This window comes from Armigeres subalbatus, chromosome 1, assembly GCF_024139115.2.
Source record: "Armigeres subalbatus isolate Guangzhou_Male chromosome 1, GZ_Asu_2, whole genome shotgun sequence".
In the NCBI taxonomy this organism is placed as follows: domain Eukaryota; kingdom Metazoa; phylum Arthropoda; class Insecta; order Diptera; family Culicidae; genus Armigeres; species Armigeres subalbatus.
The window spans coordinates 134034080-134050589 of NC_085139.1; the positions used below are offsets into that span (position 1 = coordinate 134034080).

Below are 16510 nucleotides of genomic sequence, written 5' to 3' on the forward strand. Positions count from 1 at the left end.
AAAAGAAAGTAGGAAGAAAAACAGGAAACAAGAAGGAAGATGAAAGAAAGAAGAGAGAAAGTAGGGAGAAAGAGAGAAGAAAGGAAAAAATAAGAAAGAAGGAAAAAAGAAAGGAAAAATGAGGAAGAAAGAAGGAATAAATGCGGAAGAAAGAAAGAAGAAAAAAGGAAGAAAGGAAGAAGGAAGAATGAAGAAAGAAATTAGAAAGAAAGAAAAAAAAGGAGGAAGGAAGGAAGAGAAAAGAAAGAAGGAAAAAAGTAGAAAAAAAGAAAGAAGAAAAAACGGAAGAAAAGAAGAAGAAAGAAAGGAAGAAGGATGAAAGAAGAGAAAAAAAAGGAAAAGTGAGGCAGAAAAGAAAGAGTAAAGAAAAAAAGGAAGAAAGTAAACAGAAAGAAGGAAGAAAAACAGGAAAAAAAAATAAAGAGGGAGGAGAGCAAGAAGAAAGAGAGAAGAAATAAGGAAGAAAGAAGCAAGAAAGGAGGGAAAAAAAGAAGAAAGAAAGAAGAAAGCAAGTAGGCAGAAAGAAGGGAAAAAGAAGGAAGATAAAATGGAGAAGAAGAGTGGAAAGAAGAAAGAAAGATGAGGGAAGGAAGGAAGAAAAAAGGAAAAAAGAAGTTAGAAATAAAGAAGATGAAATATGGAAGGAAGAAGGAAGAAAGTAGTAAGAAAGAAGGAAGGAAACATATGAAGTAAGTAGGAAAAGGAAGAAGAGAATAGAAGGAAAAAGGAAGAAGAAATAAGAAAGGAGTAAGGAATAAAAAAGAAAGACCTTTTGTCCTTCGACCTTTTGACGCAATTTTTTTGTTTCTACCTTTTGTTCCTTTGACCTTTTGTCCTTTCGACCTTTTGACCTTCGACCTTTAGTCCTTCGACCTTTTGTCCTTATTGTGAAAGTATGGAGGATTTTCTTTGAAAATTCCGAATAATTTACATTGAAAATTACAGAAATATTTTAGGGGAAATTTAGAAAAAATCTTCGTTAAAACTACGAAAATTGTTTCGCGGAAACGGCACACAGTGCTCCCCTGACCGTTATTTACAAAAAAAAATAAAATCTAAGATTCGTACATTTAGGGCTAGTGGTGACAATTGGCTACATAGTTGCCTGAAAAATTCGAACCGTATTGTTATTGTTAAACGATTTTGAGTACACCTTAAGTTTATAAATCTAATAAAAGGAACAATTATTTCTAAGCAAATCCATGTCCTCAGCGCGAGGCCGAGAAATACTTGAGAGCGGTGTTTCCAGAACTACTGGAAAAATTCGTGATGATTGTGGCCGCGATACAAGTTGTAATAAAAATTGAAAAAGTCGGGCGAGCTGCGTAGAAATACATCTCATTCCCGGCAAGGACAGTGATTCAATATTGATGAAGTGTGTCCTCCTCTTTCACTTCACGTGAACTCTTCATTTGTTAACGTTATATAAAAAGCAGTGTAAAAACGAACTGGGCAGATTCATGGATTTAAGGAGTAGGGTTATGTCTGACACCTTAAGCGTACAAACGGCTTCACTGGGCATACCACGATCTTCTCGATGCTGCGCTTTTTGTAAAAAAATGCGGATTTGAGAAAGTTTGTTGACGTAAGTATGGATGGAGCTTTAGTACAGAACAAATTGGGTTACTGCTTCTTGAATTCATTACATGTACCCATATTAATATCATTAAAAAACAGAGAATTGAAGTGTAAATTGTGTTGTTTCTCATTTTTAAATTTTTTATCTCTAAATCTCTACTCCTTAAAACAATAAAAAATGCTCCTTAACCTGAGAAAATGCTCCTTAAACTAAAAACAGTGCTTCGTAAAAAATGAAATGCTCCATAAACTTATACAAAATGTAATCTTAGCCTACAAGCAATTCAAAGCATTGTTAAAGAAATTGTGCACCAGACTGCTCACAGACAAACAGACGTCCCATACAAATGCACATCGCATAAACATACTTGACGATACGAATTTCATTAAAATCACATTGCATATAACGCTAATAGGTTTACTCATCAATTTCCCTGCATAACCACAAAAGATATCTTAGTTACAGAATAAATAATGTCGCTTCGGTTCCCTTTGTTCTGCTATCCGAAACCTATTGTTAAATAAATACAGATCTTGCATGAGTAACTCTTCCTTTCCACTGTCTGTCGTGGCTGTCCGGAACATCTTTTGCTGGCGAGGATAGGGTGCTAAATGTCAATGAAGGAAAAATACATACGATTTGGCAGTTCGGTACCCAACATGTTTCGGACAGCAGAACAAAGGGAACCGCAGCGACAATATTTATCTTGTAACTAAGATATCTTTTGTGGTTATGCAGGGGAACTTATGAATAAACCTATTAGCATTATATGCAATGTGATTTTAATGAAATTCGTATCGTCAATCATGTTTATGCGATGTGCAGTTGTATGGGACGTCTGTTTGTCTGTGAGCAGTCTGGTGCACAATTTCTTTAAAAATGCTTTAAATTGCTTGTAGGCTAAGTTACATTTTGTATAAGTTTATGGAGCATTTCATTTTTTTACGGAGCACTGTTTTTAGTTTAAGGAGCATTTTCTCAGGTTAAGGAGCATTTTTTATTGGTTTAAGGAGTATTTCTTCTTTTTAGGGAGCATTTTCCTTAGTTTTCGGAGCATTTTTCTGTTGAATAGGGTTACCAAGCAAAACAATCAGCTTCATACTCCAGGGGCTATACAATGGTGCATAAGATTCTACTTTACGACAGCCAATTTCAAGGTACTTTTTCAACTATTTCACAATAAATCTTATATCAATATACTGCGCAATTATCATTAGTTGAATAGCAAATCTTTATTTTTTCAAGGAGCTTTTTTTTTCATTAGCTTTATTAAGGAGACTTGCAGCCCCAGGCTGGCTCGCCTCCGGTTTTTCAAGGAGCATTTTCAATTGCTTACGGTACATTTTTTTCGTTTCTACGGTACACTTATCAAAAGTTTACGGAGCATTTTATATATTTCAAGGTAATTTGTTCAATAATTTAAGGAAAAATGATCAGCTTTTTTAAGGAGCATTTTTCAATTTTTTAAGGATAATTTCATCTGTTTTAATGGACAATTTTTGGGCTGCCATTATTAATGGCACAATGAGATGTAGATGTAGAACCATAATAAAGAACATTAAATACGTCGTAGTTGTATGAAACCCAACCCTTGCAAGCTGAAATTTGTTGCGAAAAAAGGACATGTGTGCTTTTAATATTGTCTATTTACTTTAATCATAAACAAATAGGGGCAATCATACTTGGTTGGCTAGAATCGAATGTAGAATAAGATGAAGCTAATCTTAATTTCTAAATGTTCGTAGATAAATCTTATTTTACCTATCGTCGTAGTCAACATTTTTGTATAGAATTTTATTGGTTGTTACAAAAAAAAACTAAAATCCCAAATATCACTTATCTATAGTCCACACATGTAATTTAAATACCTTCAAACCAAATTGCAATGGTTTTCGGTATACACGATTAAGATCACACTCGAGTTCCAGATAATATGTAATCAATGGATTTGAATCGAAATCGCCGTTCAAAAAGCATCGAATTATTAGAGTTCAAGGGCGAGAAGATAATGCGCCTCTATTTTTAGTTGCATTCAGTTGTGCCAAAACCGGACATAGAAAAAAATACAAGTACCAACCAACCGTTTCATCGGTCTTCATATTTGAAAACTTCCCGCCCAACATAATAAGCTTTTCCAACAATCTGTGAACGAACCACAACCGCTCTCTCTATTTTCCACCCTGAGAAATGAGCGCCGCTCGGCGTTTTCTACTGCCTGCGAGTGCAATGATGATGATGGTACCAGTTCGCAAACAATGATTTCTGGATAACGAAGACCGTTCTCCCGAACCTCGTTCATACTCGGTATCCCACACAATTACACCCACCGGAAACTCACCGATCGTGAGATGGTTCATATCAGCACTAGCTGGTTGCGGGTGGATGCTCCGAAAAGAATGGGCCTCGGCAACAGTAGGTACAGGCATTTCATGTATGGTGCGTTTCCATCGTGCTATTATAAATACATACGAAATAGATTTGAATAAATGAATATTCAGTTAAATCTACTTTTATGCATGTAATAATAATAATAATTTCAAAAGCTAATATAACTTAATGCTAATATAACTAATGCCAATTAAAATATGAATTTTAGAAATTCTGAATAATTTCAAAAACATTTGAAATCAGGTGACGTGATATTGAAATTAATTTATTGTTTGTTTTCTATTAATTGAACCAGGAATTTACGTAAAAGTTATAGAGCAACGGTTTCGATTAGGAAGATAGCAAACATTGATGAAGAAATTTCTTTGAAATAAGATTTTCTTGCATCGAGCGTCATATAATTACAAACACCCCGTCCTGTAAACTCTTTCTCAATTGGAGTACGAACACTGTTCTATTTATTTATTTGATACGGTCCATATGTAGCGTTGAAATTAAAACCAATAAATTTACGTAAAATTCTATATATTGAGAGCAAAAATAAAACAATGCTTTTCCGATGGCGCAGAGTCCGCGCATCCGGGGTGCACACTGTAGTAGGTAGTAAGAACAACAATCCAACAACAGCGGGATGGTTGCATTACTGCCCTACATATAAAAGCGTCCCACCAGCGGGAAAGCCTCTGCATTTTGTCGTTCCGTGTCCGTGGTGCGAGTTTACTAAGTGTTCGCTTGTCGTTCGAGTTGTACCTCCTGTAGGAACCACTGTGTGCGGTTAACTTCCTCTATAGCAGTACCAAGTCGGCTGATTGAAGCAATTGTTCAACAAGCGTTCGGTGCCGGTGTGTCCGCAGGGTGAAGTGATTTGTGCGATTGTTGATTAGGTTCGTTCCGTGTGTGCTTTACTGGAGGAAGTCCGTTTGGAGTACAGAAACAGTTCGTCAATTATAATACTTCACTGACAGGTGGGATATATAAATAAGGTGTTTATAATATTTTATAGTGTCTAGATGATCTTAACACTAACTTTAATGCTGAAGTTGTTTAAAATTTTACCAAAAACATTTGACCGTTGGGAAAATTTAAGATTGTGGGTTATAATTGGTGTTGATAGTTGTACGAGCAGGTGAAACATGTGCAATATTCGGATTTCGACCAAATTAACTTTGAAACTAAAACTTTCTTTGCTCGGATTTCTTGAATCTAGGTTTGAATAAAAATCATAGTGTGAATTCATAATTTTAATTTAGACTAATCTGATTAACAATTTTTATTTGGATACGGATGATACGAATCAGTTTTAGATTTGAATAAAAGAACTAAATTTGTCATCTGAGTCTGTAATTAGTTTCGAATGTGTATTTATATTTAGTTTTAAATTCGGATATAACTTGGCTGTCTAAATTAGAATTTTATACTTTGAGTATTTGTATGTGTATATGAAATAAGTTTATTATTCCAGTTAAGCATGCGAGTTGCAATTTTAACTGAATTTTTATTTTGATTCATATCTGATTTTTGAATTTGTTAAGGATTTAAGCCAAGTTTTTTTAATGACTTTAAAATTTAAATTTGGAAGTGAATCTCAATTTTGAATTTGTACTAATCCAACACTTGGTATAATATAATATGTATTTATTCTAATATATAAATCTATATGCTGTCTATAGTGAAAGTGATACATTTGAAAAGTTAGCATTCATGCAATTTTTTTTTCAATACTTTTTTAATCTTCATAAAATTTATATCTTTGCTTGTTGTTCTCAACATAATTCCCGCTATATGTATCAACAATACCTACAAAAATAGTTTTTACCTACTAAATTATACTTGATTTGTTAGTAATCAACAAAAAATAAAATCAATCTTTCAGAATGATTTGATTGAGGGGAACGGTTCGGCACTTTATCTCATAGCTCCCGTTTCCATCCTATCAAAAACAAAGCAATGAAAAGGAATTTGATTTGATTTTTATATTTGTTTATATTTTTTTCAGCAGTGAGCAATGTTAGCAAAAAGTAGTGATAAGATTTGTGCTGTATTTATCTGTTTTGCGATGAGATGAATATATGTTCAGTGAGATGGAAATTGGAACAATTCCCTATATCATGCATTTGTGAAGAGCTGATAAAATACAAAATTGCCGTAATAAAAATCGAAAGAAAAGTAGATTGATAGCTTTGGTGATGCCTTTCACTCGAGCAAAACTGAGATGATGAGATTTTGTACTTCACAGTGATAGATTCCACTATTATCATCATTTTTTCCCCAAAGGAAAAACAATGGGACTAGATTCTGTTCCTAGACAACCTATTGCACGCAAATCGACTGATGCTAAGTATCCAAAAGTGTGTCTCACATGTTTGTACATACACACACATACAGACATTACCCCAATTTATCCAGCTGTGTCGATTGGTATATAACGGTTCTATAGCCTTTCATTGGACTTAGTAATATCATGCGGTGATACTGAGCTCAATTGTTCTCCTGGCATTTGGAGTTCTAAACTAAGCCTAGGATATTGTTAAAAAAAAATATTTAACTTATAACAAAACTAATTTTAATTAGGAAAAAATCTGGAACTTATTATTACAACTTAAATATATCAACTGTATAAATAACTGAAGCTGTTACATTTTTTTCTTTTTTATTAGGGATAATGTAGCATTATTGTCCTAGTTTTTATTTAATGATCTGACTTATTTCCTATAGAAACGTTCATGATCTTCCTCGATCTATTTGTCCAATTGCATGGATTTTTACGTGTTCCACCTTGTTAAAAACATTGAAAAAACTTTCTTCGCTTAACACAACTGAAAATAAATCCATATATGCATAAAGATAAAATACGCCTTGATTGGGTTTTGACACCTCTTGGAGCAAAATCAGTGGAGGCCTTGGTGACTAAAATTTAAGTAATCCCGTAAAGCTTGTAGGTCATTTTTACGTAGTGTTTTACGGTGTGAGATCTACCAAACCGAGCCCTAGCCTAATCCATTTTTGAAGCTAAGGCAATAAGTTGTAGTATTTCAAGGATTTATCGTGTTTAGTCCCCTCTACCAATTGCATTTTTTTGAATTATAACAAAATTAACTTTACCCTGCACATGGTTGAAAGACTCAAATTCCTCTTGTTTGAGGCTAAATTGTATGCAGCTTTTCTAGGAATTAGTTATAAAACCAGGGCCTTTCGACCTAGGCTGAACTAACTGCTGGAAGAAGTTCGAGTTAGGGTTCTAGGGATGTACTAACTCTTCATGAACTGGTAAACAATGGTAGTTCGGAAACGGAAATTCTTGTTACTGAACAACTTCTCTAGATTGAAATGTTCTTGTAGAAAGAGCTGAATCCCGGGATTCTAGCTTTACTGGTGATATTCTAGAAGCAAGACAAGGATGTGGCTAGGGCTCCGATGCATGGCCAATTAACAGTATTACATGTTCTGTTTTACGAGTAATGCTACAATAGATCTAACAGCTGGTCGCAGTGGCAAACCCGAATAGAAAAAAAAGATTTGAGTATGATTCTATCAACACTGTTCACAACTTCAATTCGACTATAGGTACGCGACAATCAACATTCATATTTATCAATCTATCACATCTTTATAGTAGTTGTTTGGTGAAGTCATCCCATAGTTAGTTTTCCACTATGTCTAGGCGAAGTCTACAAAACGAAATCATGTGGTTTTTTGGTTGGATTTATATTCCTAACACTCGTTTATTTTTATGCTTTGACATTTGGCGGATTAGTTCAAACGTAGCATTACTGCATTTGGGTTTCAAACAAAGCATCCGGAGTTTAAGCTAATCGGCACAACGTATTCGTTGTGAATTGTGGAAAAGTTTGACTTTGCAAAGTTAGTACCCACCGCTTATCTGAAAGTTCTAGTCTACACACATCATGTTTTATAATAATAAAAGCACTTGTCATAAAACGAGTTTGTACAATTCCATTTTTTAAAATAATGATAATAATAATCAAGATGGAGCGAAAAAAAATCGTTTTGGGGTACTAAGTCAAGAACGAGACAAATCAATCAGAAAGAATAAAAGAAGAGGTTCGGTTGTGGACTCCGTTTGGTTATGGGCACCCCTACGTATCTTTTGACAGATAACAGATGCTGTCATTCTGACAACCGTCATTTGTTTTCTAAAGTAACAAGATGTTTTGTGCTGAATATCAAAACAAATAGACATCTCTACTTTGAACTACGAACAAATCAATTTTTTCACAAGAAAAACAATACGAAAGTTTTTTTTTGCCTTTTTCAACGTGTCATCAATTAAAGTGATTCAATTGAAAAAATGAGTTCCAATGCGTATTTATACAGTTAATTTAATCTGTTTTGAGGATCAATAACGTTTGCCATCAAAATTTGAGAGCATTTTTTTTCTTCACATTTCAAAAAGTCTGCGAAATTCGGTTGTAGGCACCCTCAATGGGCCCAATAAATAAAAATATTGATTAAATTAATCATTTCTATCAATTATGTCCATTACTATCGATTTGCTTGCAACAAGCATTTGGCGGGGAATTCTTTCCTATTGCTTTCTGTTGAATATTATAATTATATATAATTGTTTTTTGGGAGTAATACGAAGGGCAGGGATTGACACAAGTGGTACGATTTTCACGAAGTCCGTCCAGCTATTTGGTTTCGCCGACGACATTGATATCATGGCACGTAACTTTGAGAGGATGGAGGAAGCCTACATCAGACTGAAAAGCGAAGCTAAACGGATTGGACTAGTCATCAACACGTCGAAGACGAAGTACATGATAGGAAGAGGCTCAAGAGAGGTCAATGTGAGCCACCCACCACGAGTTTCTATCGGTGGTGACGAAATCGAGGTGGTTGAAGAATTCGTGTACTTGGGCTCACTGGTGACCGCCGATAACGATACCAGCAGAGAAATTCGGAGACGCATAGTGGCTGGAAATCGTACGTACTTTGGACTCCGCAAGGAGCGTCGAATAGAGTTCGCCGCCGTACCAAACTGACTATCTACAAAACGCTTATAAGACCGGTAGTTCTCTACGGACACGAGACCTGGACGATGCTCGTGGAGGACCAACGCGCACTGGGAGTTTTTGAAAGGAAAGTGTTGCGTACCATCTATGGTGGGGTGCAGATGGCGGACGGTACGTGGAGGAGGCGAATGAATCACGAGTTGCATCAGCTGTTGGGAGAACCATCCATCGTTCACACCGCGAAAATCGGAAGACTGCGGTGGGCCGGGCACGTAGCCAGAATGTCGGACAGTAGTCCGGTGAAAATGGTTCTCGACAACGATCCGACGGGAACAAGAAGGCGAGGTGCACAGCGGGCAAGGTGGATCGATCAGGTGGAGGACGACTTGCGGACCCTCCGCAGAATGCGTGGTTGGCGAAGTGCAGCCATGGACCGAGCTGAATGGAGAAGTCTTTTATGTGCAGCACAGGCCACTCCGGCCTTAGTCTGATGATAAAATAAAATAAATATTTTTTTTTTATAATGAATGAAAAAGGCACCATTACCGCTAGGGTGATTAATCTGGTTTTTTAATGCAATATACGCAAATCATTGGGAAAAATAAAATCCATTTACCTAAAGTGCAATTTTAATTTGTTTTTTCTTATGTGGTAGCTTTCAACATCCCCCGTAATGCACGGAAAAGGCATGATCACTGCTAGGTGGATTGATCTGATTTTTTTAGTGCCTCCTGGCTATTAGAATAAACAAATTATTCCTTTTCTTTAATCTTTAAATCTAGGTGGTTTTGATTCTTTCTTCTTTATTTTCTGCCGAGTTTTCAAGGGTGCCCACACCCGAACCACAAAATTGAAATGCCCAAAAATGTCAAATTTGCGAAATTGTCAATAAAATTTCCCAAATAGTCGAAATCAATATAATTTCTTCACTAATAGTAGAGTTATTTGTCTAGCTTTCTATTGGTATATAAATGTCGGCATAAAATCAACTACGGCCAAAGTTATAGACCAAAGACAAAAGGGTGCCCTCAACCGAACCTCCTACCCTAACATTTCCATTGTAGGTATGCGTAATCATGTTTGCAGCATTATATAAATTAGGATCTCATTCCACCTGTGAGTTTTGATAAAATCTCAAATTCTTAAATATCATCGGCGATTCAATTTATGCATGAGTCAAATCCCATCATAATCATGGCCCAGAGTATCGCTCATGATTCGAATCGCGTTTTACATCATTGCATGATTTTTGCTTGTTCTTCATTGTTGAATGCATTGAATTAACTTTTCTAACTTAAAACAATGGCTTATTAAATGTAGATTTTCATCTCACTGTACATATATCCATCTCATCGCAAAACAAAGAAATACGGGACCAAATTCGTCGCTTCTTTTTGTCAACATGCGTGCTCACTGCTGAAGAAAATCACAAAAATAATAAACAAATCAAATTCCTTTGTTTGTTTTTTTATGGGATGGAAATAAGACCTATGAGATGAAGTGGCAAACCGTTCCCCTATATGTAAACAAAACATAAGCCTCGATTGCGTTTTGACGCTTTTAAAAACGAAATCATTTTTCGGCTAGTGAGCAAAGCGATGCGATTCTATCCGGGAAAATCAAGCTCGATGCTCATCCTACAGAATGTAGCGAAAAGACATTTCTATCGCCGTGGGAGTGTCCCGGTGGAATGTGAAAAAGGTCCAAAATCAAAAAAGAAAGGACAGCTATCCGCGATTTTAATATTTTAAATAGAATTCCAATCACTCCATTTCGAGCTGCTGTCTTCCTCAAAGTAGGTGTCAGGGTGCCAATGAAAATGACATTTTCGAATTTCAAAATACGACATTGCTCACAAGTTTTATTACAAAATTTAGCTCAGTCAGACATGATTTAGGGGTGCCTAAAATTCATCAAAGTTTTGAAATTTTCTCCCAAGAAAATTTCCCCAAGGGGGGACCAAAGGAAAAGTCGAAAATTGAATTTTTGTTTTTGGTGCCAAATGACTTAAAAATGCATGAAACGTCGAGATCTGATGTCATCTAAAAAAAATTGTTTTAAAAAAAATCTATTTTTTCTCTTAGAACTCTTAGAACATTAGAACAGATGATGAAATTTTTTTTTATCAAATGTTTTACATCGGACAATACGCAAACGTTTTCGTAGCCAAAAATATCCCCCTTTGCAAAATTTGAGCTAAATCGAGCATGATTTAGGGGTGCTCAAAATTAATCAAAACTTTATTTTTATTTCTCTAATTTTTTTGTTTTTTTTTTATGACAAAGGACTCAAAATGCATGAAACTTAGAGAATAATTTTTTGTTGGCGAAAACTATTTTTCAACGAATTTAAAAACCGGACGTTACGCAAACATTTCCTAAGCCCTAAAATATGCCCCTATGCAAAATTTGAACTTTATCGATCATGATTTAGGGATGCTCAAAATCTTGCTATCAAAATTTTGAATTTGTGACTTTGAAAACTTTTGAGATCAGATTTACCTAGAAAATTATCAGATTGCTAGGCAATGTTTATTACACTGAGGCTTATTTTTACGCAGTTATTATAACGCGGTACAGCATGAAATTAAAACACAACGTGTAAAGATTAAGAAAACTGATAATGTAGAAACACGATTCATGTCATTGCGGAACCTTTTATTAACGGAATTTTTTTATCAATTTTTTTTTAAATAAGATGATTTTTCACGTCATTTTTTTTAAAACGCGGTTTATTTTTACGCGGGTTTGATGTACATTGAAAAAGATCGACGTAAAAAAAACTTTGTGTATTGATCTTAAGTGAAATAGATAATCCTGATTTGTAAAATAAATAAGTAAAGGAGTTTGAAAAGAAATTCAAGAAATTACGTGAGTAATGTAAAAAAAGGAGTTGCTATATTTACATACTGTTCTATTCAATAAATTACATAGTTCTTCTAAATCAGCTCAGATTTTTTCTTCTTAAGTTCAGTCGTCGACATTAGCAGCCTTTTTTTTTCTGTACAGGGTGTTCAATAAGTTCGAATACAAATGTGCGGTGAAAATGGATTGTACTACAAAACTGAGATTTTGGGGAAGATTGATACCCCCAGTGGCCCGGTGATAAGACGGAGATCAGCCCTACAAGTTTCGATAGGACGATAACCCTTTATACACGGAAAATGCTATTTAAGCCTTATATGGGGACAATTTTATCGACTTTTTGGACAAAACTTTGCGACCTCCCAGCTTCCCGGATTTTAACCCTCTTAACTGTCTTGTTTGGTCCTTCATTACATAATAAAGCTGTACGAATACAAGGTCAGTAACTTGGACCAGTTCAAGACGTAATTCTCAAAATCTGGAACGAAATGCCCATGCAGACCGTGCGTGCCGCTTGCGATGGATTTCAGAAACGTTTGAAGCTCGTGAAGAAGTACAAAATAGAGGTCATTCCAGAAGAAGTGTTACAAACGTTCCTTATAAACAATACTTTCAATGAAATGTTACCGGGAAAAGAAATAATTTAATTACAATTTTTAAACATTTTTTGAAAGTGTATTCGAACTTATTGAACACCATGTAGATCTCTCAAATTTTTATGGCAATGTAAAATTTAAAATTCAATTGCCCTATTACCAATCACTTATTTGTTTTCCTTTCCATACAGCTATCAACGCTTCTGTTGTTATTTGCGCACTTTGTTGAACAGTTTGTTTCTCAGCTCGCAAATGAAACATGAACTTACGAAGAATTTCACCATACGACGGTAAATTTGATGACTTGGGAAACAATGGCAAATATTCCCCAACAAACAGAATATCCTCCATTTTATGAACAATAATAATAATAAACAGTGTGACTGCTTTCACTTCTAAAGTTCAAATAAATACTGGTGATGGGAAAACCCACAATGGAAAAAAAATAAAGTTTGAATTAATTTTGAGTACCCCTAAATCATATCCGATTTAGCTCAAATTTTGCATAGGGGGATATTTTTAACTACGAAAATGTTTGCGTATCGTCCGGTGTTAAAATTCGATGAAACAAATTTTCATTATCTGAAAAAAATTCAAAAAAAGTCCCAAAAATGTTCTAAGATAAAAAATCGATTTTTTTCAATTTTTTTTTTAGGATAACTTCAGATCTCGACGTTTCATGCATAGTCATTTGGCATCAAAAACAAAAAAATCGATTTTCGACTTTTCCTTGGAAAAATTTTCATTAGTAAAAATTTCAAAACTTTGATGATTTTTAGGCTCCCCTAAATCATGTCCGATTGAGCTCAAATTTAGCATGGGGTCATATTTTGGGGTAATGAAACTTGTGGGCAATGTCGTTTTTTGAAATTCGATGACAATTTTTTCAAACCTCCTTTATTGCTATTGAACTTTGATTAACTTTGATCTTAGTGTATTCAGTATCTTCAATATCTTCAATAGCTTTAACTTGCTTTTAAAGCTGATGTAGCTACAATATATAACTTTTTAATTTTTAAGTAGCATCATTCTCACTCAACGATAACGTTCTGCTGTAACAAAGACATACTTGTCAAATTCGAATTAACTTTAACTCACACATGAAATAAATAGCAGATTTTATTATAATTTGAACTGTTTAGTTACAATGATTCAAAATCACATAAAATCTGTAAAATAATTATCGAATCTGTTGTTGAGATTTTCGGTGACGTTCACAGATATCTCAGAAATTAGTTAAGGCTGCCAATGTCTTAAAATTTGTTTAATTGTTGTTTTCATATTTCTATTGGTTGATACAATCGATATGTATTTGAAATACGACGATATGGCAGGAATAACTACTTTCTTATTTTGCATACCCGATCTGGTGGCAAAAAAATTGTTCCCATAGTTGAACTATGCCAATATATTAATTCAAAAAATCAAAAATATCCAATCGTGTACGGATGTTGCAAACATCAAGAGTTGTAATAATTTATTAATCCAACAGCTGCAACGAGATCTTATTTTTAATCAAAAAAAACTGAAAGCCCAATATTTAAACACTCCATTGAAAAGTGGCAAATGCTTCCACGTCGAAAGGATCAATTTACAACGCTTCGATGGAGATGTAAAACAAGCAAACACATTCCGCAGGATTAACGTCGGCGAGCAAAGCTCGTTGACTTTCGTTATACCTATTTGGACGAAACGCTAGCACAACAGAAGCAACATAGGTCTAGCTAGAGAGAGAGTATGGATACTAAGTGCTTCGCAGCAAGAGCCAAGAGGCAAAACATGTGCTAATGCAAGCATCGCCGTTGAATTCGAAAGTGAAAAAAGCGACTCAGTTTGAAAGGGAGCAAAACAAGTTAAAACCTCACCCCAAATGACTGCTTTTTTCATTTCAAAGTCTAATCAGGTTCCTAGTTTCAGATTTTGCTGCATATAGGGGAAAGTAGATGACAATACTACACTTTTTATTCAACAACATGAATGTTTAAGTCTTGAATTCATTTGAATCTGGTTACGACAAGTGGTTGAACTCAAAAATGTATGCACCAAAAATCTTAAATTGTTTCACTTAAAAATTTCCATACACATTCTATGGGTCCCAATTTAGAATGATGGTACAATAATATTTTGGAATTTTGAACTCACAATAATTTAATTGTGGTTTATTGCTCATGAAATTTAAAAGTTGAATTCCTAGTGGAATGTATTTATTTACTTAATGTCTTCCGGCATCTTGTACCTCATAGGAAAAAGGCGATAGTTTCCAAGTATGATTATGATAATATCCATGTTAATACCATGGCATGCGCTTTTTTGATTATTATGACTTCACAGCTGTGAGTTGGTTCCTTTTTTGCTCTTTCCAAAAAAAACGATGCAAGTAATAATCCATGAGCTAGGAATAGCCACTTTTACCACCAAATATGCATCACAAATCTAGTGTAATGAACGATAAAAGCGAATCTAATGATTATTGCTACACAGCAACACCAACTTACTTGCTAAAGAACGTAGCACGAAGGGTGGTTTCCTTGCTCGTAATCACTGTGGCGTTTCCATGCACATTATCTGCCACGAATAGCTAATTAGTGTTCATTTCAGAGCTTACATGGAATCAAGCGAGCTTCGGGGAAGTCGAATTATTATTTCTGGGTGCATGTCTGATTTATAAAGTGAATGGATAGAAAGCAACGAATGTAACGGTAATTTTTTAGTTTTTGACCAATGTCCTTCTAATGAAAGGAACAAAAATGCGATTTTGATTGCACTGCCAGGCTGTAAAGTATTTACAATTAGGGTATTGGAAAGTATTGAACATGAATTGTATTTTTCTATTAGTCTTTAAATCTATTTCTCTATCTGATTAGACTAACATGGTAATTTTGTGAGTTTTATTCCGGCAAATTATTATTAAATAAAATATAAAATTCCTGATTTGATCACCGCGTGACTTTATCGAAATTAATTTATTGTTTTTTTTCGGTGATAATTATATGTATTACTCAAAGCGAAAGGGAGCATAGTTGAAAGTAATGAAGATACAGACTCGATTTACACCGCAAGCGAGCAGCAAGTGTGAAATGAATAGAAACTGAAGATTAGCAGAGGACCATATGAGAGAACAAGCATTGTTGAAATCGCTGTTGTTCTGCCTAACGTCCACCCAGGAACGCCTTGGATAGTGACGTGGTAATCACTGTACCAAGATAGGCTCTCACGATGACTACAATAGCGTCCACTTCAATGGATTTTGTCGGAATAAATCACTTTGTTCGGCGGGTAATAGAGGGTAAATAGTCTCTAACCCATTGCTTCCAAAATTGGTTGGCCAAAGTTTGAGATAATTGCCAGGTGTTTGTAAGCACCTTAGTGCTATCATAGAATAGTACCCACGGTTTCAGTCCGATATGTGATCCCAATAGAAAATAGGGAATACTTGTTCGAAGTCTGGAGTTGACCACGTTCTCAACCTCTATGGGCAGGTTCGCTAAAACTTCATAGGAAGGTGTTTTGGTAATAGCTTATTGAGATTTTGTTGATATGTAGGTAATAGCACAGACAAACAGACATAACACATGGAACATTCCGCAATAAAATATATTGTCGCGCGAACAAAAGCAGCAAGGCGAAGGTAGTTCGTAACAGCCCTGAAGAATATGCTTTCTTGGCAAAGAAGGGTGACAAGGAAGGTTCATGGGTTGTTGATTCAGGAGCAACTTCTCACATGGCAGTTAGTAAGGAATATTTCGAATCGTTAGACGAAACCGTTAAAGATGACATCGTACTGGCAAACGGCATGAAGACGAAATCAGCTGGAAAGGAAATTTGTCGCATTCAGTGCATTGGAGCAGAAGGATTTGTCAACGAAATGACCCTCAGCAATACGCTATTTGTCCCAGATCTTGAATCAAATCTGTTTTCGGTAAGATCTGCAACGAAGAAAGGAGCAACTGTTATTTTCGACGAACAAGGTTGCCGCATATTCAAGGGTGAGAAGGTAGTTGCAGTTGGAGTCGTTTGTGGTGGGTTGTACAATCTTCAGCACATTCACGTCGCAAATTTGGCACAAAGCAAACCTAATCATTCGGAGAATTGCCAACATGCGTGGCA

The 16510-nt window shown here is 35.3% G+C and overlaps 1 protein-coding gene across 2 annotated transcripts in view; it reads left to right on the forward strand.

The window, feature by feature from the left end:
* Positions 1-4648: 4648 nt before the first annotated feature.
* Positions 4649-16510, forward strand: part of LOC134205146 (calexcitin-1-like) — a 185801-nt gene continuing 173939 nt past the window's right edge. The window contains exon 1 of one of the 2 annotated variants that reach the window (XM_062680107.1): positions 4649-4950. The gene's annotated coding sequence lies outside the window, so the exon portion shown is untranslated. The remainder of the gene's footprint in view (positions 4951-16510) is intronic. The other variant, XM_062680106.1, reaches the window with a different exon arrangement.